This window comes from Lepidochelys kempii, chromosome 2 (assembly GCF_965140265.1).
Source record: "Lepidochelys kempii isolate rLepKem1 chromosome 2, rLepKem1.hap2, whole genome shotgun sequence".
Taxonomy (NCBI): Eukaryota; Metazoa; Chordata; order Testudines; family Cheloniidae; genus Lepidochelys; species Lepidochelys kempii.
In genome coordinates this window covers 42,399,786-42,410,956 of record NC_133257.1, presented here as the reverse complement: position 1 = coordinate 42,410,956, position 11,171 = coordinate 42,399,786, and positions in this window count along the sequence as shown.

Below are 11,171 nucleotides of genomic sequence, written 5' to 3'. Positions count from 1 at the left end.
TCTCACTATTGTTCCCTCATGCCAGGCATTCAGCATTTTACAACATTATAACCAACCATGGAGATTGGACATTTTATATCCTGGACACACTCATAGTTTGGCTGCAAAGACCACAATGAATGTTGTCATAAACACACAGCTAAGGGTAGCATAAAATCCCTCCTTTATATGTGAAGGGTTAATCAGTTCCATTAACCTAGTTGGCACATGACCAGAAGGACCAATGGGGAAAGAAGATACTTTCAGATCTGGTAGGTGGAGGAAGGTTTTTGTTTGTGCTCTTTCTTGTTCTCTCCAAGACAAAGAGAGATCAAGCAAGTAATTCAGCTCCTACTGAATGATAGATCTAAAATTACAGAAGTAGTAAGTAATGGCAAGGAAATGCTTTAGAGTGTCTTTTGTTTTAGCTTGTGAATTTTCCCTGTTTTTTTGGAACTTTAAAGCTTTGCCTAGAGGGGAATCCTCTGTGTTTTAAATCTTATTACCCTGTAAAATTACCTTCCATCCTGATTTTACAGAGGTGCTTCTTTTACTTTTTTTCTTTATAATAAAGTTGTTTTTAATAATCTGATTGGGGTTTTTAGTGTCCTAAAAACCCAAGGGTCTAGTCTGTGCTCACCTTGTTTACTCTCAAGCCTCCCCAGGAAAGGGGGTGAAGGGGCTTGAAGGGACATTTTGGGGAAACAGGAACTCCAAGTGGTCCTTTTCCTAAATCTTTGTCTAACTCACTTGGTGGTGGCAGTTATACCATCCAAGGACAAGGAAGAATTTGTGCCTTGGGGAAGTTTTTAACCTAAGCTGGTAGAAATAGGCTTAGGGAGTCTTTCATGCAGGTCCCCACTTCTGTACCCTAGAGTTCAGAGTGGGGAGGAAACCCTGACAGATGTGCTTAAGGATATCCATAGCTGTGCACTTCTTAAATTCTGTAGGTAAACTGCCAATATATATGAGGATTAAGTTGTTCGTAGCAGGTAGGGTTGGCAGGCAAACCACCAAGTTTTAGAAGCTTTAAAATCAGAACTAGCTGTGATAATTTTCATAGCCATGTATCTATCTTACACTGTGTGATGAGGCTACAGATACAGAGGTAAGATTGTTAGGGGTACCTGCATTCTGCAGTTCCATAATCTCCAACACTTGTAAGAGTTTTTCTTTAACATAGAACTTCCTCACTTTGCAATGACGTTTCCCCCCCCTTTCATGTAAGATTTGTTCTTTTAACTTATAGATAAATATTTCAACCTTCTCTCCATCAAAACGGAGTGTTTAGTTGGAGAATCTAATATTCCAATCAGATTTTCACAACCACAGAAACACTTGGAAAGCTCATATCTCGCATGCACTATACCAGACCACAACTTTTCCTTGAGGAATTCCACATCTCTCAGCTTGGGCCTCTGATCCCGGTAAACCCTCCTCTGTGGTGTTTGAATGTTTGTAATGCTTCTCAGTGTTCAAGCCTTTACAATACTTATGCATAGGTGCTGGAACTAAGGGTGCTAGGGGTGCTGCCACACCCCATATCTTGAAGTGGTTTCCATTATATACATGGTTTACAGTTGGTTCAACGGCTCTCAGCACCCCCACTATACGAATTGTTCCAGCATCCCTGTATTTATGAACTCCGGACAGATTTCCATCCACTAGCAGGATGTGCATCTCCCTGCCTTGTTTCTTTCTCTGAATCCACCCTCACACCCACGGGACAGTCCTGCCTCTGCCTGGTCTGACTCACACAATCAGTCTACAGATGGTTATTACTACAGAGAAATCCTGGCCCCAATGAGTCAATGAAAGCTTTGCCATTGACTTCAATGAGGACAGGATTGGAGCAGCTTGCTACCACCACTCTCAAAGTATGCCTCAGCCTTCTTTCTATTCTAATCTATAACCATCCATCCAGGACTCTCAGTCTCCGCACTGCTGCAGATCAGGCAGCATATAATGTGAATCGTTTGCTTGCTCCCTGGAGGATGGAATCCCCAGTCTACGTTCCCCAAGTCACTTTGGTTGTTAGACTGAAGGAGCTGTGCTGCTCTTGATCTAGAAGGAATGACTTTTCAATCCACTTGCTTGGCAAGAGAAAAAATGCCTCTGTTGGAAGTGCTTGGGTCTGGAGTTGCAAATTAAAGTGAGGGGATAGACTTGAAAACCATGCCTGGCCCAGTCCATGTGTCTCAAGACACAAACAACGGAGAGCATGAACTCACATGCCTGGGGTTTCCATTGCAGAAAGAAATATTGTGCTTAATAAATAAGATTTAAGACTAATGTAGCAGTAACTATAGTAATTTCGGAGCTACATGCTGGTAAATTTTTATCACACAGTAATACATATGGCACCAGCAAAGAGAGTCTCTGATTTCTTTAGCATTTAAAGTACCACACATTTATAAAACCCTGTTCATATTCTGTTATGCTATTCGGCATGTGTTTGAAAAGCACATTAAAGTGTGGGGAAGTGTCTAAAAAGTTGGATTGCCCTGTTTTATGACTAACAGGAAAGGCCAAGCAATTATCTGAACTCCTGACATGACAATTTTATTCAGATGCATTTTGGGGCCACGAAGCAAGAATTTCATCGAAAGACTACTTCGGCTCATGAAACATACAGGATGTCCAAAACAAGGTCTGAAATCGCTTAGGCTTAAGCATTCAAAAGGAAATGATGTACATGACTGGCACAGAATGTATTGTCTTCAAACTGAAGCGTAGCCCAGCAACACTGTGATAACTTACAATAACACGACTTTATGGACCCAGAAATTTTTTTTCATACCAGTAGTATGTATAAATCTCCATGCATCAGGTGAAAATATAGGTGGTCATCCCTCCCCCTCTGGATTGGAGAGAGGCCACACCACCTCACTACACCATCGGGATCTCTGTTTAGTTTTAGGGGAATTTGCAAGTTAGGTTTAATATCCTGACTGGCCTAATGGGGCCAACCCCCCAGATAGGCAATTATTTCCAGTCTGTAGGCAGAAACAGGTTCTCCCAGGAGTCCGTATGCCCTGGCTCTTAGGCGGGGGCTGAACAGTCAACAGGCTACTATAGCCCCTGGGCTCTTTAAGCAGGGACTGGGCAAACACCATAGAGGCTATGACCTGAGGTCCCTTCTGCAGGAGCCAGAGCAATCCCAGCAGTCACTTAGATCTGGTTCCTTGATGCAGGGCAAAAGCAAACCCAATAGTCAATTAGCTCTGGGCCCTTGGTGCAGGGACAGAGCAAAAACCCCAGGGGTCGGGTGTCCGAACTCCGGCAGGGGAATCGACAAACACAGGCCTCTGGAACTGGTGAGGGGATGCTGCCACCCCAGGGGTGAGGCAGCAGGTGAGGCCCAGGCCCACCCTACTCCACCGGACCCCAACCCAGGGCCCTAACAGTGGCAAAGTGGTCCGCCACTGGGTCAGCGGGGATTCCAGCTGCAACATGCCAACCGTGCCTCAGGCAGAGCTACAGCCAGATTGTCCCTGGACACTTCTGCCCCTCCCCTCGGGGTTTACCTGGATCTGCGGGGCATCCTCCGTCTCTTCTGGCAGGTCCGTGGCAGACGCAAGTTCCCCGGCAAGCAGGCCACCACTGGGCTCAGTAGTAGAGTCAGCGGCCAGGAGCAAGCAGGATCCGTCTACCTCCCTCGGTGTCTCAGCTCCAACTGAGCTGGAGGCCCTGCTCTTTATACTTCCTGTTACCCGCTTCCAGTGGAAGGGGTGAGGCAGGCCTGGCTCTGCCCACTTGGGCACAGAGGGTGGTTCTTCCCCCTCTGGCTCAAAGGGAGGCCACACAACCTCATTACACACCCCAAATTCATTTCACATAAGCCACAGAAGAGTTATCAGCTGGTAAAACTATTTGTCATGGCTGACCTAGGTCAACCTGTAAGTTAAAGGCGCTATAGCCCATTTCCAGTCCCTGTAACATCAAGGCCCACACAATCTACGGCCTCATACCTTGGGGTAGGATTTTCACATGCCAGGTGAGAATTCTGAAACAAAGGAAGGGCATACAAGTGCCAAGGCTATTTGGTGGTAACGTGGGGAGAGGGGGCTTCTTAAAGATGTGAAAGGAATTCTAAGGTGTGATGGTCATTGTGAGTTCATTTCCTCTTTACTGTACCTGTTCCACCTAGGTTCTCTTCTGACTCACTCTCTCGCTCTCTAGTGGCTTCTCCTTACATTCGTCAGTCACAATAGGGGCGTTAAACAGCAATTTCTGCCCCTGCATTCTGCACTGCAATTCCAAAGGCAGGGTGTGGGTGTGATAATACGTGTACTAATAGACACACAGGCATCCCTACATTGTCAAATGTGCTTATGATCAAAGGAGGGCTTCTGTACAAATAACAGATCATGGTTCCATATTTATTCTCTCAATTACTTTTGTATCAAATGCACTCAGTTCAAAAAGAAAACTCAGTTTGTTCTGCCTCCCAACCTTGTCAGTTCAATCCGATATCTGAAAATCAAGTCACATTGTTTTCATTTCACATATCATTATTCATCATCAGCAATAAACTCTGAGGTCAGTACTTAACTGGAGGTGCGTGAGACAGAAAAGTACATTGCTTCTTTTCCTATCTCTCTCTAAACTCTGTGGGCTGACAGTAGTCCAATTGTTTAATCAATAATATAGAAACATATAACAAGAGGGGACAAATATCAATATTGGCTACTGGTTAATACTAAGAGCCTAAAGACAAGACAGTGCAGTATATTATTGTTGTTGTCTTTAGATACATTTAGACAGGCCAGAATGAGGAAACTGAATCCAAACCCCATGGAACTCTGGGGAATTTTGGATCTGGACCTGGATCTGAAATTCACAGGTTGGAACCATCTGGGTAAGAATAAGAACATCAAATCTGAACCTTCTCAGATAAGGTTCCAGATCTAAATCCAAATGTGGAGGGCTGTGACTAGATACATCATGACTGTGTTTGTTCTCTGATAGTGTAATTAACTGTCTCAGCATTAAAGTGCTTTGATTTTGGCCACTGTGCCAATCAGATTGTATGCGTCAGCAAACCAAGTGATTGAACACCACAGTTCAACACTTCCGCTAAGCAAAAGACTTCTTCCAGCCTGAAAGTTCTTGCACTGTTTGGGGAATAGAATTACTGCATTGTTAAAAAGCTATGGCCGAGACTGTGCCACCCTTACTCATGTTAAAAATTACCGTATTCCTCCAGTACTTCCGTTCAGTATAATGGGAGTAAGGGTATAAAGGCTTTCAGTGGGCATCTAACTCCTCTTTATGCCTTAGGAAAAGTTCCCCTAAGGTATTACTTCAGCAGCTGGCACATTCTGGTTCTAAGAGGGCAGGTAAGGACTCTTTCGTATGGTTAACACATTTGAAAACCTGCTTCCAGGACAAAATAAAGATAAGAAGAACTATAGAAATACCATAGTGACTACATATGCTAACTGGTATATTCAGAAAGGCTCTTTTTCTTTTAAACCAATATAGAGAACAATTAATACTGTGACGACCAGAAATATCAACCCTCTCACTGGTCCTGCTGGGGCTGCTGAATCATACAACCTCCCCCACAATTCTCTGTACAAGTCATTTTCAGAATAATGAAATCTTTGGGTCACATTCTGCTCTCCATTCAAGGGATGCAACTTCATTAGGGTTGCACTGATTGGAGGAGCTCAGAGCAGAATTTAGCTTTTATCTGACCTGTAAAGGAATAAGGGGGAAGACAATTCTGAAGAACACATTAAGATAAAATTGAATTTCACTTTATCCATGTAAGTCTTGGCTTTGTGAAGACTTTTTCAGATCGTTGCATTTCTTTAGGCAGGCCAATAGGCCAAATCCAAGGATAAATGCAAAATCCTGAGATCATTATTCCCTTCTTCTTGGATTTAAATGGATGGAAAGTTCAATTCTGCTTGGATGGGATACAGTCCAAAATCCAGTGACCACCTTGCTGCTGCAGAATGCTAAAATGGGATGTTCTTAGAAATGCAAAACATCGTTTAACTTTTACAATATTGACCAGATAAAGTTCAGGGTGTCTCTTGCTTTAATTGTTTATGCCTTAGCAGACATTTTCCCTCTGTGCTTGAAGTCTCTTTCTGTTCAATAATATAACAATGTTGGGCACTCAGTGACACAGTCGATTTTTGTACTAATATTTCGCATCTGGAAGCCAGGCTTACCGCCATGCGGAGTGCAGGCAATGCTGTGCAAACTGCCTCACAACCTTCCGTCAGTGCCTATCGGTCCTGACCAGCATCAGCCTTGATACTTCCGTCCTGGCTCACTCCATAGAACAGACTGTCAGCTAGGCCAGACTGCGCTGCATTCTTCGGAAGTGGGCAAATGTCCACTGGAAACTCAGTTGAAATCATCAGATGGATTGTTGTTAGTAATCTAGATGGGATTGCAACTGAGACTTCTAGAGTTAAGAGATTTACTCCTCCACCCAACCCCCTTCCTATACAATTGCAAACCTTGTAATGTGGTTTTACAACACACCATTTCATACTGGTCTAAGCAGGGTCTGACTGAGCTCTCCCCTGACATCCAGTGATGCATGGAGGGTCGGGGGAGGCTTCAGAAGCAGACTGTGTTTGCATAGACATACCTACTCTGCTTAGGTGTTCAGCAGACAGACCTGCTTTGCCAAAATGATCCATTTGGGCTGGTTTGGGGTTACAAATCACTCTAGTGTTGAATGCAGGGGTAATGGAATATTGTTATCCTTATTGTATGAGTAAAGAGCAGCAGAACTGCACTTAGCCTGCCCTGATTGAGGGGCTAAACTGAACCTCACCTGCTAAGCTGGGGGTAGGGATGCCAAATTCCACTACAGATAAAAAGAAGATGGGGGCAGGTGTTTCTACTTGATGATTTGTTGGCTGCTCAACACCAGCTATCCCTCTCCCACACGTTTAATGCTAGAGCTGATTAGACGTAACTCAGAGTCCTTGTTTCTGTTCAGTGATGAGCAGATCTGGGGGCTAAGCTTTAGACCTGATATGGGAACAGTATTGCACTGCAAGAGAATAAAAAAGCAGCAATACAGAGCTTCCTTACTATCCAGTGAAATCACTAAGAGCTGGGCTAAGACACGCAGCATTGCAGAAGTGGCAGAGAGCAGCAAGCAGCAGTGAAACCAGTGGCAGAGATGAATGGCAGCAGAGATAACAGCGACAGCAGCAGTGAGCCAGTTGTGAGGTGAGGGCAGCAGTGCAGGCATTGCCCAGTGTCCCCTCCCCGCTTCCAGGGCTGGCCGGTGGACCCAGGTGAATGCACCTCTGAACTCTGCGTCTTCGCTGAGTAAGGAAAACCAATGGTGAGTGGGGTGTGGCAGAGGGAAAGGGGAGTGGCATGTAAAGGGGACATTTTTTTGTACTTTCATGGGGAAGTATTGCCTCTTCGAGGTGCTCGGGGGTAGGGCTTAGTTTTCTCAGATTACTGGGTGCAGGCTCAAGCTGGTTCTGTTTTGTCTTGTTAAAAGGAACCTCTCGATATTGAACCTTGCCCTTTTTGCTGCCGATTCCACCTGTCAGAAGGTTACACCGGATATAAATAGAGGGTGTTTCCCAGATGAGCGTATTCAGTAGCGTTGTTCTATATACTGTATTTTGCAAATACGAATTTTTTTAAACTTTAAATACTATCACACTTTTCATTTTAAACAAAGAGATGGGCACCATAGGATGAAAATAATGATAGATCCATTACACGTATCCTCCTTCTCTGTGTGGGAAGACCATATTTCCCAAAGGGAAAATGGGACACCCCCAACCACTTGCTCAAGCTGCCCCCCCCCGCGAGGCTGTTGCTCGGTAACTGGAACCTTGCCGGCCCCCGTGCACGAGGCTGTTGCCGTCCCCATGCATACTGGAACACTGCCTTCCCCCAAACCCTACCTCTGCCCTCCCCTCCCGTGTGGGGCTGGCATCTCCGCTCACACACACCCCCACTGCACGTTCCTCTGCACCCCATTTGTCTGACAAAAGTGGGCATTTGTCCCATTTGCTCTTGCAACTGATCGAGTTGGCAAGAGCAAATGGGACAAATGCCCAGTTTTGCCACAAAAGTCAAAAAGGTCAGGACAGGGCTTAAAAAAGGGACTGTCACAGCCAAAACGGGATGTATGGTCACCCTATCTCTATAGTAGGTGAAACTTGCTTTCCACAGGAATTGCCATAATCTGGCTGATTAACTTTCCCCAACTACATTGCAATTTGCCAGGAATCCAAGGGCAGTATCAAATTTAATACAAAGGTGCAGCATACACAGGTCAGAACTACCAGCATGAAATGTTCCATCTCTACTGAGCAGCTAATCAGCTCAAGCTGGTGCATTGTATGCTGTGAGTTTAACCATTTGATCTCACTAGGATCATTGTAACACCCCTCATATCCACACACAAAAGCGTTCCCAACAGTGCATAGGTGTTCGAACCAACATTTGCATTAGACTTGCTTGGAACAAGGCTAACCGCTGTGTGGTCTTCCCCAAGCCAACTTCCAGTGGTGTAGAGCCAGCATGCATGCAAACTGCTGGCATAAGAATGATGAAAAGCCCTCCTTCTATTGTCCTGTAATTCACCACTAGTCACTAGCTAGGTGGCCTGTCTGGTTTACTTTCTGCACACCACTGTCCAGGGATAAAGTTTGCCAAAAGTCACCTCCCTGTCCAAGTAACACTGAACACACTGTAATGCCCCATAGCACACTACTTTTACCGCAATACTTTGGTGTATGGCTGTGAGCAACTGGCTGAGATGGACATCACTCAGTGCTGCAAGAAGGCAGAGAAACTGGCAGTCCTATATAACAAGCCCGGACAATAACAATAGGGCTGCACTGTGAGATTTAGGGGGAGAATTGCACTGTCGGCTAGCTGCTGTGGGACATCAAACACATTCCTAGAAATCTAGCAGACACTAAAGTTAGCCCTTCATTTTCCCCAGGCTCAGGAGTCATATAAAAACGTTCTCTTAAAGCAAGTGCTCCAGGCTTGCAATCAGTTTTTGGGTCACTGCACGTTTCTGTCTTTCCCCACCGAAACTTGCACAACCTCACCATTCACAGAACTAGTCCTTTCATATCAGTTATGTGAACAACTTGGCTGTACTGTTATCTGCTTTCCCCTTGCTCTCTGAATTCTTTCTCTGCCTGGGATTTTCCGCCAAGAGATGTTTTTGAAGGTCCTGTTTGCCTGCATTACACAACCTCTGTTAGTCCAGTTAGCGTGATAAAGACATGCCTCTCCAGTGTCAAATTAATCTAGCATCCCTACCTACCTTCCTCCTTATATTGTAAGTGCTGTGTGTGAATGTTAGTATGTCTGTACCATCGCTGATCCAAGAAGCAGCCTTTTGCTTTGAATCTGAACTGTGACTGTTATTTTTCTCACATTTCTTGGTATTTCAACGTATGGATGGGTGAGTGCTCTGGTTATGAATGACTTTGGGGTTTGTGCTTTATACTAGTACTATGGATAAGCCCAGATCCTGGTGTGGTGCAGGGGTGAGAGCAAGTTCACGGCACAGTTAGGGAATCCCAGGTGTTTACATTCCTCAGTGGTCTCGGTACAAGTCACCTTCATCAGAGGTCTCTGTAACACACTGTGTACTGCCCTGTAAATCTTCACCACAGCAGCAGTCACCAATGGCCTGCCCACCCCAGACTTGTGCCCTTTAACTATTTAGGCAGCTATTGTTCACAGCGCGATCACTGCTCTCTTCACAGCCAGGAGAGCTCTCATCCTCACGGTCGGCTGCTGCGTTGGCAAGGTGCGCTCATCACAGAGCTACAGAAAAGTTTCTTTCCTCTTTCTGAAGTCATTTCTTGGAGGTTCCCAGAGGGCCTTTTAATATTTCCCAGAAGCCACTGCTTAGGGGATCTGTGTCAGGAACTGTGGAGTGGGTTCTACGGGGGCAGGGCACCTGCCTCTGAGCATTAAAGGGCAAATGTATTCACAAGGCAAAACTGCAACCAAAACAGCATGGCTAGTGAAGGCACGCTGCATGGTTGGCACTTACTCAGGTGTCATCCCACAGCTCTGTTACCACTGCTTCCATTCTCTAGTGGAGACAGAGCACCATTTAGCCACATGCTGCACTTCAGCCACCCAGCACTCCTAAGTAAAGACCCCTCTTTTTATAAACACATTTCCCCTGCCTATTTCTACTATTTCTTTTAGTAGCTAATCCCAAATTCTACTGAGCATCTGAAAGAAAAAGCTTGTCTTGATTTGTAGCCCAATCTTTCCTCCCGTTTCCATTCAGGTCCCCTCCTAGTTGTAAAGCCAGCTCCCGGGAGCCTGAGGAGACCTCGGCATTAATCCTTGAGTGATCCCCTAGGATATTTAAACACTGACATGAGGTCCGCCCCCGCCCCCCCCTCCCTTCTATACTGAAGTTTAAGCAAGTTCAATCCATGGAGCCTTTTCTCATAGGAACAATTTAACCATGGGATTGAGGTTATAAATTCAGTCAATCCCCACGGAACAGCGCCAAATTAAAGCATTAAAAAATAAACCACCAAAAAAGCAAATTTAAAGCTAACCAACCACATAATAATTTAAAACAGTTGCACACTAGCAAGCAATGTCTTTCTCATTCCTCCTTTTTTCTATAGGATATATTTTGGGTTAAAAAACGGGTTAAAAAATGTGGATACCCAAATAGTGCCATTTCTTTAGTATTACACAGTCTGGACTGAGCTGTGAGTTTTCTATGGCAATTTATTATGAACAATCCTAGGTTATTTAAGCAGATAGGATTGCATTATATAGACAGAGAAGGAAACTGTAAAAATTGTTTACCCAGTGAGAAATAATTGCTCCTTATTAAGCCCACTTGTTATCACCATCTAGGACTAAATATTTTTTCGTAACACAAGGCAGTAACACAGTATTCTCTCTTCAGCTCCCTTGAGTCACTTGTACGGCATATGGGAGATTTGTCTTTGCCTGCTCAGCCTATTTCCAGGAAGGAGCTCTCCCCTGATATAAGAATTGGAATAATTTCCAAGCAATTTAAACTTCAAATACTGCAGGGGTTACTAACGTATGTAATTGACTCGAACAAGTTTTATATACTTGCACATTCATTTTACTCCCTCTTGCCTATGCAAGTGGTGTGTGATTTTATCATATTGCTTCTGCTGTCAACATGCTGCTCCCATAACATCAGAGCAAGG